This window comes from Chelonia mydas, chromosome 15 (genome assembly GCF_015237465.2).
Source record: "Chelonia mydas isolate rCheMyd1 chromosome 15, rCheMyd1.pri.v2, whole genome shotgun sequence".
NCBI classification, from domain to species: Eukaryota; Metazoa; Chordata; order Testudines; family Cheloniidae; genus Chelonia; species Chelonia mydas.
Window position 1 is genome coordinate 11,189,430 of NC_057856.1, and position 12,109 is coordinate 11,201,538.

A 12,109-nucleotide genomic window follows, 5' to 3' on the forward strand; every position below is an offset into this window, starting at 1 on the left:
CATGGCAGAGAGTAAAGAGCTAGTATTAAGTGACAGGTGGCCGTAATGTAATTGCCTTAGAGATGGAAGAGTTCCACCTAGGGCTGGAATAAATAGCCCTTATAGTGTATGTTTAAGGTACATGCAGAGACTGCACTCATTAATATAATGTTAATGACTGTAATTATAGTATTTTTCTTTCTGCTGTTGTCCTCAAAAAGATTTAATAGGGTGCTAGAGCATTCTCCTTACATACCACATCCAAGCACACTTAATTCCTCCTGAAGTGGACAGTGCAGTATCAGGAGCTGGGTTACTTGGTCTTATTTGGATGGGAAAGGATTCAGGACCTATAATTTTGTCAGTCTTATTTATTGTATTGAAACAGAGCAGCTTTGTTTCGGGAGGTTGACCTGTGGTTACAGAACAGGATTGGGAGCCATGGGTTCTCCTCCCAGTTTTGTTACTGGCTCTCTGTGTAACCTTGAGGAGAGTCACTTCACAGCTTTATGGCTCAGTTTCAACATCAATCAAATGGAGATAACAACACTTCCCTACCTCACAGGAGTGTTGGGTGGACTGATTAGTTACTTACAGTAAAGCTCTTTGAAAAAGGAAAGTATTACATAGGAGCTCAGTGTTATATAAAATATTTGTCTTTCCTGTGAGGAGGAGGGAGTACCCAAAATACCTGTACAATTAAAATAGTGCTTATTAATAAAGATGACATTTGGGACTTGTTTGAGGGCTTCTCCTTCTCTGTCTGTACCCCTAAAGTACCACGTATCTATGCCATGAAAACTGTTAAAGATGCATCATAGATGCATGATGGAGTGTGGAATGTCATCTCCTTCCCTTCTTTCCTTCAGAGGTCTTGGACTGAGCCAGTCAACCCTGCAATGTTGCCACACTTCTACTTCTAGACCCTCTGCAAAAACTTTTTGCAGACCAAGGTATCCTGATCAGACAATAGAGGAAAAGCCAAGGAACATCTGACCTAGGTAGCATGTACCCCATACAGCTCGTAAAGCCTGTGAAAAATTGGTACTATAAAATATGAAGTAGAAATACTTGAGGAGGCACTTGCTCAGTTTTCATTCCCGATGGGGGAACACTGTGGCAGGTGGAGGCCCCAGTCACCACTGGAGAGTTGAGTACAACCATTCATCAATACCCAGCAGCTGCACAGCCAGAAACTAATTGTGCTGCCACTGCTGAAAAAGTAGTGGGTCAAGGCATGAACACAGAACAGTAAGATCCTTTCTCTGTACCCCACCAGGAAAGGGTGGGATGTTAATACAATGATTAGTGCTCATGTGACAGAATCACATGGCATGGAAAACAGCCTGTTCCTACTAACAGTTATGGTGATAAGAGTCCACCCCCAAGGAGGGAAAAAGCAGGGGATTTTTCCTTTAAATCATCCCTGACTGGGCCACCTTGCAGCTTCCTTCTTTCTATTTAACAGTATATTTCCATCTGCTCTTCCGTTAGGTCCATCCTCAAACACACATATGCTATTTCTGATACATTCCCTATTCCCACCCCAGCAGGCATGGGACAACAATTTGGGATAGAGATGGGATAAGAATGGAGGAGAAAGTCACAGGCAAAATCTTGGGCTATGGAGCTTGAATAGCTTTGCAGGGAGCCCAGATAAGCCCTGCAAAATACACGCAGCAGGACCCCCTCTCAGGGGAAATCATTTTCTTTTCCCTGAACAGTCTCACTCTAAGTAGCAATTCACTATGACCAGAATTGAAATTGGAAAACTGTGACATAGTGAGGAATTTGGGACTTTTCATTCTACTGCGCTGCAAATAGAGTTTCACTGGGAACAATTCCCACCATACTATGCATCAGTTTGTTCAAACAATTTATTTTCACAAGTCTTTACATGCAAGTAGAGCATAATCTCCTGCTCTTTTCCACTATCCGAGGGGAGTGTAAATCAATACTTCAAGTACTTTTCAGTTCTTCAGATTAGTTTCCTGGACTCTTCTGGGACTGGGGCATAAAACAACAATTCTGGTATCCATACAACAGCAGCATGCATGCTGACTACCCATGCTGCAATGGTTTCTAATTGTACAGTCTTGAAAAACTCTACTTACCTGAAGTGAGCTGTAGCTCACGAAAGCTTATGCTCAAATAAATTTTTTAGTCTCTAAGGTGCCACAAGGTGCCTCCTTTTCTTTCTACTTACCATCCTAGTTTGAAGCACAGGTGATTTTACCTGATGGGCAATTAACGTATCATTAGATTTTCAGACACAACATGGTAAAAGCAGGCAAGCAGAGTTTGTGCCTAGGCTAGTAAATATTCATGACGATTTTGCAGGCATGCTCCAGCAGCATTACACAGTAACAATGAGAACAGTTCACAGGGCAGATGTATTCCTTTCTGCAGAGCCAGCACGCACACACTCTTAGCAGTGTGGGGTGGGGCATTGCTTGCATTCCCCAGATTATTTTCTTATCCTATATCTCTTTCACAGAATCTCCTCAGACCTGCAAGAGATGGAGAGCTTTACTCTGAGTTTCAGTGATATCAGAGTCTGACATTACAGTCACTCTTCAAGAGAGCTGCACTGCACCCGTACCGCATCTTGAACACAGACTGCTGTAGTGCCTAGACCTGTCAGAGCCATTTCAGTGCTGGTAGCAAACAAATAAGATCCTTCTTTGTCCCTGTTTGCATAAGTAGCTCCCAGGGCACCGTAAGGTAACAGCATGGGAGAGAACGGATGGTAGAGGGGAATCAGATAGCACCACTGACCGCACAGAACCCTCCCCCATCACCTAAAAAGCTTGGCTTTTATCAGGTGTCAGTCTAACAAACCCAGTCTTGATTCCTCACTGATGGAAATAGAGAGATAAGAGCGGAGTGGCCTAGTGTGAAATGACCACCTTGCAGACAGAGACATTACAGGAATGGTTGTCAGCTCTTTGGAGGTTTGGGGGGAGAAGAGAGGATGGAAATGAGCAGGGAAAGAAGGCAAAAATCAGAAATCCAGTCTTAGAATTTATCTCAGAACTGCAATGAGTTCTTCTGCATTCAAGATTTTAATATGAATCTCAACAATGTAGATGGTTTAAAATTGTGCTCCTACCTCTGTTTATCCAGGCAGGTCAAAGAATGAAAGGATGGCATATTTGTGTGCACATCCTCCTCAAGAGAGAGAGGAAACTTGAGATAAATAAGACTTGTAGTTCATCCCCTCCATCTGCCTCAGGCCAGTGCAGAGTCATTCCCTATAACATACTTTCTCCATTCTTTGTCCAGTCTAATTTTACATGTCCGTTAGATCTTCAACTATTTCCCTAGAAAGATGGATCGTCAAGGAAGGGCATCAAACACCTGTTTTCTTGATCTTAACTGCTCCCTGCACCATGTGGTGAAAGGAATTAAAGAGGCAAGACATTGCTCTGCTGAGGACAAGGCTCCAGGTTCGGTACCTACCAAAAATTAGCTGTTTATTCTCCTGCTCTACTACAAACTAATTTCCCATCATAATCTCTTCATAATCATGTATTTTGGTACCCCTTCCATCCAGTGAGGTGTTCACAGTTTGCACGAACAGCTGATATGTAACCCTGTAAAAAAAAAAACCAACCAAACGTTATCCAGGATTTCTCACAATCCCACATGTTAATTAAGAAAAGGAGTACTTGTGGCACCTTAGAGACTAACCAATTTATTTGAGCATAAGCTTTTGTGAGCTACAGCTCACTTCATCGGATGCATACTGTGGAAAGTACAGAAGATCTTTTTATACACACAAACCATGAAAAAATGGGTGTTTACCACTACAAAAGGTTTTCTTTCCCCCCACACCCCACTCTCCTGCTGGTAATAGCTTATCTAAAGTGATCATTCTCCTTACAATGTGTATGATAATCAAGTTGGGCCATTTCCAGCACAAATCCAGGGTTTAACAAGAACATCTGAGGAAGGGGGGAGGGGGGAATTAGGAAAACAAGGGGAAATAGGTTACCTTGCATAATGACTTAGCCACTCCCAGTCTCTATTCAAGCCTAAGTTAATTGTATCCAATTTGCAAATGAATTCCAATTCAACAGTCTCTCGCTGGAGTCTGGTTTTGAAGTTTTTCTGTTGTAATATCGCAACTTTCATGTCTGTAATCGCGTAACCAGAGAGATTGAAGTGTTCTCCGACTGGTTTATGAATGTTATAATTCTTGACATCTGATTTGTGTCCATTTATTCTTTTACGTAGAGACTGTCCAGTTTGACCAATGTACATGGCAGAGGGGCATTGCTGGAAATGGCCCAACTTGATTATCATACACATTATAAGGAGAATGATCACTTTAGATAAGCTATTACCAGCAGGAGAGTGGGGTGTGGAGGGAAAGAAAACCTTTTGTAGTGGTAAACACCCATTTTTTCATGGTTTGTGTGTATAAAAAGATCTTCTGTACTTTCCACAGTATGCATCCGATGAAGTGAGCTGTAGCTCACGAAAGCTTATGCTCAAATAAACTGGCTAGTCTCTAAGGTGCCACAAGTACTCCTTTTCTTTTTGCGAATACAGACTAACACGGCTGTTACTCTGAAACCTGTTAATTAAGAGTGAGCTCCCTGGGCACAAATCATCATAATCATCATCCTTTGCACTTATAATAGCTCCTTTTCACCGTAAAAGGGGGATTAGGAGGAGGAGGACAGCTTCCCTATCTGGGAAGAGGAAGGATAGTGAAGTTACATTAATTCATGCCAGTAAAGTACTGACACACTCAGCTAGAGATGTAGTAAAATAGTAAATGATTATTAAAGGAACTATTGCCCTGTTTTTCCTTTGCTAATGTCACTGTGGCTGTTACATTAATGGAACTATATGGGCTCCGTCTGGTGGTCTCTTTATTATAGGAAAATATGTGTTTGTTCCTTCCCCAGATGTTCCTTGGAGCGATGATGTGGATAAGTCAGGGGCAGACTTTGCCATAGAAAACTGCAATGTTTATTTATCAGCACGTATAAGAGGAATAGTTGAGTACGATGGATGTAATTCAATACAATGGTTACAATTTATGTTATTGACAGAACAAATCAGATGTTACGGGCCTGAATTTGCTCTCAATTCTATTCAAGCAACCTTCTGATTTAGGAGGTAGATGGCTGTAAAGAGCAGAATTCAGGCCAACAGCTCTAAAATAAGAATAATACCTATATAGCACCCCCACATGGTACTTTCATGTCATGGCATTGATTGCTAATCCGCAGTTAACTACTTTATTAAATATTCTTGACAAAAGGAACAATACTAGAATGGTTAATCAAAAGTAGAGTATTATTATTCAGTAGAATAGAATGCCTCACTCAAGATACAGGAGATACAGCTTGGTCCAAAAGTCTGTCAGGAAATGCCAGCAATTTAAACACTGTAAGACAACTCCAATGCAGTGCACTGTCCTATCCACTGTTTGGGAGGAAGTGAAGGAGATTATTCATTATTAGCTGAAAGTAACATGCACAGAACTTTAGAAAGGCAATGTCATTTTTTTTTCTCTCACCCTTAAAAAAATACACATTGAAGATTAAACCTAAAATCTGCTTCCTTCTTGATTTATTTCTCCTTTATGCATTCACACTGATTTGTTAATGTAAAGTTGCTTATGAGCACTGGATTGAGCAAACTTCTTTATTATTGTAGGGTTACCTATATTATTTTGTCACTGAAGGGTTCATCTTCAGCAGTGGGCTGCTGTAACTACATTTATTCATAATTGGGAGGAAAATAGTAGTGAATTAATTTTGCACAAAAAATAGACATAAACAATAAAATGGATGTTGAAAACAGATATAAGAAAAAAAGACAGGTGTCATTTTGAGCCTATGAATCTTAAAAGCTTCCTTTCACTAGTAGAGCTGCAAACGTCATATGAGGCATGGTAACTTAGTTCACATTACAGCCTAAATTAATCAAGTCATTCACAACTCAGTAAGTCAGTGATTTCAGATAAGGAAGTTCGCAAACACTGAACATTTATATTAAACAAGAACCTTGATGCAGCAAAAACAAGTCCTTATTATGCAAATATTCATTATAATGGCAAAAGCTGCCAGGTGCTATGCCATTAAGTCACAAGAATCTCTGCTGTCCAAATTTGTGCCACTGTACATTTTAGTTCTTGTTCTAGTAGTAGGACTGTAACCTAGCTGGGTAAAGCACTTCAGCCTCCTCCTTTAACCTATGCCACAACTATAACGTCCTCATGGGATACTGCACCAGTTGCAATAATCAGAGATACCTGATCTAGCAAATTCTTAATTTAAAAGGAAGAGCACTGCTGGTGAGGTTGTCAATGAAACATTTTCTCCCTGCCCTCTTGCTTTGCATCTGATAGAGCCAGTTTTTCAACTGTAGGACACTTTGCAAAGCTCATCTTTTCTCTTGGGTTATTCAGGAAGGGAGGATTTGAGGTGGGGTATTAGTTTAGGGGTTCTGAACTGTTTATCAGTTTATCTGTGATTTGATGGATTGTGTGGGGAAACAGCTTTTAGGCAGTAATGTTTTTATATTAAGAATGTTTACCCTTCGATTTTTTTTTTTAATTATTTGTCCAGGCATCTGGAGTTTACAATAGGCACCTCTGAAAGATTAAAAGTAGTAAGTCCTTTGGTTCCAACTGGCTTTCAGATGCAGCCATTCTGAAATTTTCCATGTCTGGAGCTTGCAAGGGGGACCAGGACTAGCTGGGAGAAGGTTTCTGAGTGCCTCAAGAAGCTATATCCTGTGGTTTTATAGAAAGATTATTGGATATTATCTTCCTCACTTGTGTCTTTCAGTAATGAGTCCAGATGTTGGCTCCTCTTTTCAAGAGCGGGCTCTTCCCAAGAAGCAACCAAGAAATCAAACTTGTCTAAGTTTAGGTGGTGTTCAGAAGAAATGGGGGCACTTCCTGGACAGGTACGTTTGTGCCCAAAGTACTCAATTCAAGGAATGCTGCTGTGTAATACAGAAGATAATTCTCTATGCTGCACAGAATAGTGAGGTCATTACACTACACTACACAGAAGAGCAAACTCTAAAAAGATTAAGAAAAACATAATACTACACTAGGCACTTTACAAGTGTGACAGAGAAATGTTAACGTCTTAAATATAACTAAATAGAATAATTCACAATCAAATGGGAAGCCGCAATCTTCACAGTATGATGATATAGAGCAGGATTTGGGAACATAAATCCCAGATGTATTTTTAAAAAATTGGTCTCAATCACTGTAAAATTAACCTTCCCCTCTTCACGAACATATAGAATGCAATTGCATTATCTGTGAAAGGTTTAATAAGGTTGTGTGGGACTATTATACCCCTTCAGAGGCTCAGTAGTGGCAAAAATGCAGATGGCCAGTTTACACTTTGCTCCTAGTTTGTGTCAAGTCTACATCCAAACTGATAAATGCTGCATGTGTGAAGTTTGCTAAGAGGTGCTAATTGCTACAGTAATTCCCACCTAAACCGACCAAATGGAAGCAACTGTGATAATCGTATCTGTCCATGGGAAATGTGAGCTGTACCCCCAAGTTGTGCTGTCTGGAATCCTCCCACACACAATCTCCCAGGATTGTGCTCTGTCCATGGTAGCCATTCAGAGAGGTAGCTCATCACCTTTTTTCATCAGAAAAAAGGGTGTTTCCCCAAGGTATTTCTTACTCTTTATTCCTTTGCTGTCTCCTGCACATTTAAAGACTGTGAGTCACAATCACCTTTGCTTTGATGAATAAGAAGTGGAGATGGCTTTCTCAAGACCCAACCAGCTCTGCTCCAAACCTCAGCCAGAGCAGGTCATTGGACAGTGTCACACAAGACTTCAAGTCCCCAACATGAGCAGCAATCTTTTTATGGTCAGTGTCAGTTCAGAATTTTTTTAAGCATCTGAACTCCGAGGAGTCCCAAATGGCAGGAAGGAGGATGATCTTGAAGTTCAGGCTTGGAGAGCTGGCCTCTATTCGTGACTCTGCAACATGTTTCCTACGTGACCCTGGAAAAGTCACTTAACCTTTTGGTACCTTGGTTTCCATCTGCAAAATACCCACCTCATAAAGCAATTTAAGCTCTGCAAATGAAAAATGCTATATAATTATTTTAATTCATCTACCTTCTCAGGGTATGTAATTGTGATACTTAATTCATTGATGTTTGTAAATCACTTTGAGGTCCACAAATGAAGGCATCTGATCCCTATGTATCATTTTTCAAAACCTTGAACTCCCTACAATTGCCAAACGCTGATGATGACTGGAACTTGGGCTCCTGTGACTTGGCTGCACCATAATAAAGCCATTTGGAAGAGAGATTCCTCAGTTTATTCCCACATACCATGAATATGGAACCTGAAGGTTGGTTTTTTTTTTTAACTTTAGTAAGAATGAGACCGAGATACAGAATAATCTATTTTAGTGTAGGAGAGAGGGATAACCCAGTGGTTTGAACATTGGCCTGCTAAACCCAGGGTTGTGAGTTCAATCCTTGAGGGGGTCATTTAGGGACTTGGGGCAAAAATTGGGGATTGGTCCTGTTTTGAGCAGCGGGTTGGACTAGATGACCTCCTGAGGTCCCTTCCAACCCTGATTTTCTATGATTCTATAAAAATGCAGTCAGGGAGCAAGATTCTTGTAATGACATGAGGCAGTCCCAGAATCTTCATCTCACCCTGGGGCCTTCCTAGCATTGTTCCAAATTCCTTTTTTGAAAGGAAAAGTGGCAGGTCAAATTAAGTCTAGAATTTGGGGTTTTGTGATTTTAAAGTAAGTTTTACTAAATTTAATATTGATATAAATGATCTAAAAAAAAAAAAAAAGAACAGTAGAATGAGTTTGTTTGGATTTAAATCTTCCTCTGCAGTGACTGCAGCCCAGACATTACAACACTGTGATAATGCATAATGGTCTGAAAGTGAAACTAACAAACAGAAGTGAAATTTACTATTATATTTTAATTGCCCAGGAAATAATTTTCTATTTATATGAAAAGGGGTACTGATAGGTCAAAATAGAGCCCAAACTTGGGATTAGAAAAAGTTCGTTATTACAAAACCTAACAATAAAAATATTTCCAAGGTTATTTTTATTATTGCTGCAAAGAATAAAGTTTATTTTAAAGAATAAGATTCCTTTTCAGCATCTTTGTAATATAGATGAACCAGAAAGTGAAATTATAGGAAACAAATATGAACTTGACTAGTCTAAGTTCATTATTTACTTTTTTGCAAATCAGAACAAGAACAAATGGATATAAAACTGGCCATGAACAAATTCAGGGTGAAAATTAAAAGGAGGTTTCTAACCATCAGAAGGGTGAGGTTCTGGAACAGCCTCTCAATAGGAGTTGGTGCAAACAACTTAATTAGTTTTAAGGGAGAGCTGGACAAATTTATGAGAACTGTATGATAGGATTCCTTGTGATGATGGAAGTAGGTCTCACTTCTGGTTTATGTCATATGTTCCTAAAGCTCATGCGTCTGGGTTTCAGCTGGCAACCGACGGGGATCAGGAAGGAATTCCGCCCCCAATGTATTCTGTGAGAATTTTGTTATCTCTTTCCTTTGAGGCATCAGGGATGACCATGGCTGGAGATGGGACATCGGTGGGGTGGGCCAGGGTTCTGAGGTGGCACCAACTCCAAGCATTCTCTTTCTCAAGTGTTTGGGTGACTGATTCTTACTCATATGCTCAGGGTCTAACTGATTGCCATATATGGGGTTGGGAAGGAATTTTCCCACCTGTCAAATTGGCAGTGACCCTGGAGGTTTTTCACCCTCCTCTGCAGCATGTCAGTCACTTGCCAGGCTTATCTGGATATATCTCATGTAATCATTTCCCTGCCATTACAAGGGCCTTGAGTAATGGTGTACCTTGGTCCTTCCTAGTCTTCTGTGGATCCTAATACTTGGGTCTCATTTGGGTTTCATGGTGTTGGTGGCCTGTGATATACAGGTCAGACTAGGTCCCTTCTGACCTCAAACTCTATGAAATTATTTCCGGTTTTATCTAAAAATGTAACCCAGGGCAGGAAACACATCATTTTTAACCTGAAAGAGTCCTTTTAATGAGTGTTATATATTTCTATACACAAAGAGAATGCATGCACCATTAACCTACGCTCCAAATCAGAACTATCATTTAAAAAAATAAATAAATTACTTTTCTATTTTTCCCTAAATACTGAGGAGCACCTTACACCAGACAGAAACTTTAAATGTTTCCCTCTAAAGTTTTCCACCCACAGTTGTTTGATCGGAATGTGAACTCTCTTTGTCTAGACATTATCCAATCTGCTCTTTATTTTGTTGTATGTTTAGACAATAAATACAAACATTCTTAAAATAAAAAATACATTTTCAGTCTAAATGATTGATTTTAGTTTAAAGAAAACACCACATGAAAGAACAGCAGTAAAGAGCACAGCGTACATGCATCTCTTTTGCAACATGCTGCAGCAACTCTGGGAACACTATGGCTGTTGTCTCTGCACGCAGAGGTCCTTGAGACATAAAGATGCAGCACACAGAAAACGAGGGGATTGCAGTTTCATAGCTACATGCATCACAACTGGGTTTTGTAATTACAACAGAAGCTTTCCAAACTTACAACTGGGCCTCAGACTACAGTATGCTGTGCCTTTAACCAGGCTGAGGCTGGGTTCCAGGACCTGGTCAGCCATGTTAACTTTACTTGTGTATTCTGCCCTGTGCCAAGGAGTGGAGGTGCTTTCTGGAGCAGACTTCATCTGAAACAAAGGCAAACTATTAGTGAAAATCCCTGCTGAAGGGCTGACCCAGCAATCCACTGATGATTTGTTGTCAGAAGCAGCCCTGGGAGTATTGCTGGCCAGGGCAGAAAATGTTTTTAGTGCCCCATATTGTGGCCAAACAAAACAAAAAAACACCAAAGAAAAACAGACAGCCAATCAGCCAAGTGGAGAGAAAAAATACCACCAAAACTGTTGGAACTTGCCAGTAAGGGCAAACACCTTCCTTGCCCATCCCTAGAACTGGGCCTGCTTGTTGTGTTGTCATAATGGGGATCCATTTTGAAAAGGAGCTTTGTCCTTCGCTGGCTCAATATGCAATTGAACCTCTACAGAGTGAAGCTTGGGAAGCCCCCAAAGGGAAGCGAGTGCCCCAGGTCACTCTGCAGCATCACCTTTGGTCAGTCCTTGGGCTGCGGCGGGAGCTCCATCCAGCCCTCCTCAGCTTGGGACTTAGAGGGGAGCATATAAAAGGGGGACAAATGTGGGGTAGAGAATCTACAAAGACCCCCATTCTGGTTAAAATCCTCCCCTCTCTGATTCCACCAGGGAAACAATCATCCATTCCCGGTCAAGATGGCACAAAATATAAAATCAGTATTGGGAGTTAGAGATTAGACTATTACAAATTGATAATTTTAATTATGCCTTCTGTTTGCCAATCAGAGTAGATACATTAATTCACAGGTGTTAAGGTGAAAAGGAACCATTAACAACATCTAATCTGACTTCCTATACAAAGCGGCCAGAAAATTTGACCAAATGATTCCTGCATCAAGCCCATACCTTTTGGGATTAACTAGTGCATATCTTTTAAAAAGACATCCAACAGTTGGGAGTAGATCCCTAAAGCAGACTAGTATCAATAGGGGTGGAACTATGGTGTTGATAAATGAAGTCACTGTGGGTGACACTCATAGGGAGAGGAGGAGCAGTTGTAGGCAAGCCAGGAACCTTTAGAAGTGCACCAATACCCAGAACACAGCTTGCATGTTTATTTTGTTTGTCTACTTAGATTGTAAATTGAGTGGGGCAGGCCCCATGTCTCCTTTATAATCTGAGTACACAGTGTGAGCACACACCCAATGAATAATAAAGGCAGTAGGTTACAATGAAGAGAAATGGGGACAGGTAAGTGTCAATGTGGGGAACTGGCTCAGCAGTCATTTAGTGCCTCAGCCTGTCCCACTGAAGTCAATGGGAGCCCTTTGAGAGTATTTGAATAAATCCAGAGGTCATACTGGATGCCTGGGGTGTGGTGCACAGAGATTGGCCCAGCTACTGAGGCCGCTAATTCCCAACCCAAAGGTTTTGGTGGGGCTTAGCCCCATGCTTCTGGTTCCTCAAGCCTA

The 12,109-nt window shown here is 40.8% G+C and overlaps 1 protein-coding gene across 2 annotated transcripts in view; it reads right to left on the minus strand.

The window, feature by feature from the left end:
- Positions 1-10,266: 10,266 nt before the first annotated feature.
- The window catches only part of C15H12orf43 (chromosome 15 C12orf43 homolog), a 28,146-nt gene continuing 26,303 nt past the window's right edge, over positions 10,267-12,109 (minus strand). For both annotated transcript variants that reach the window (XM_037878690.2, XM_007061580.4), the window contains one exon: positions 10,267-10,736. The gene's annotated coding sequence lies outside the window, so the exon portion shown is untranslated. The remainder of the gene's footprint in view (positions 10,737-12,109) is intronic.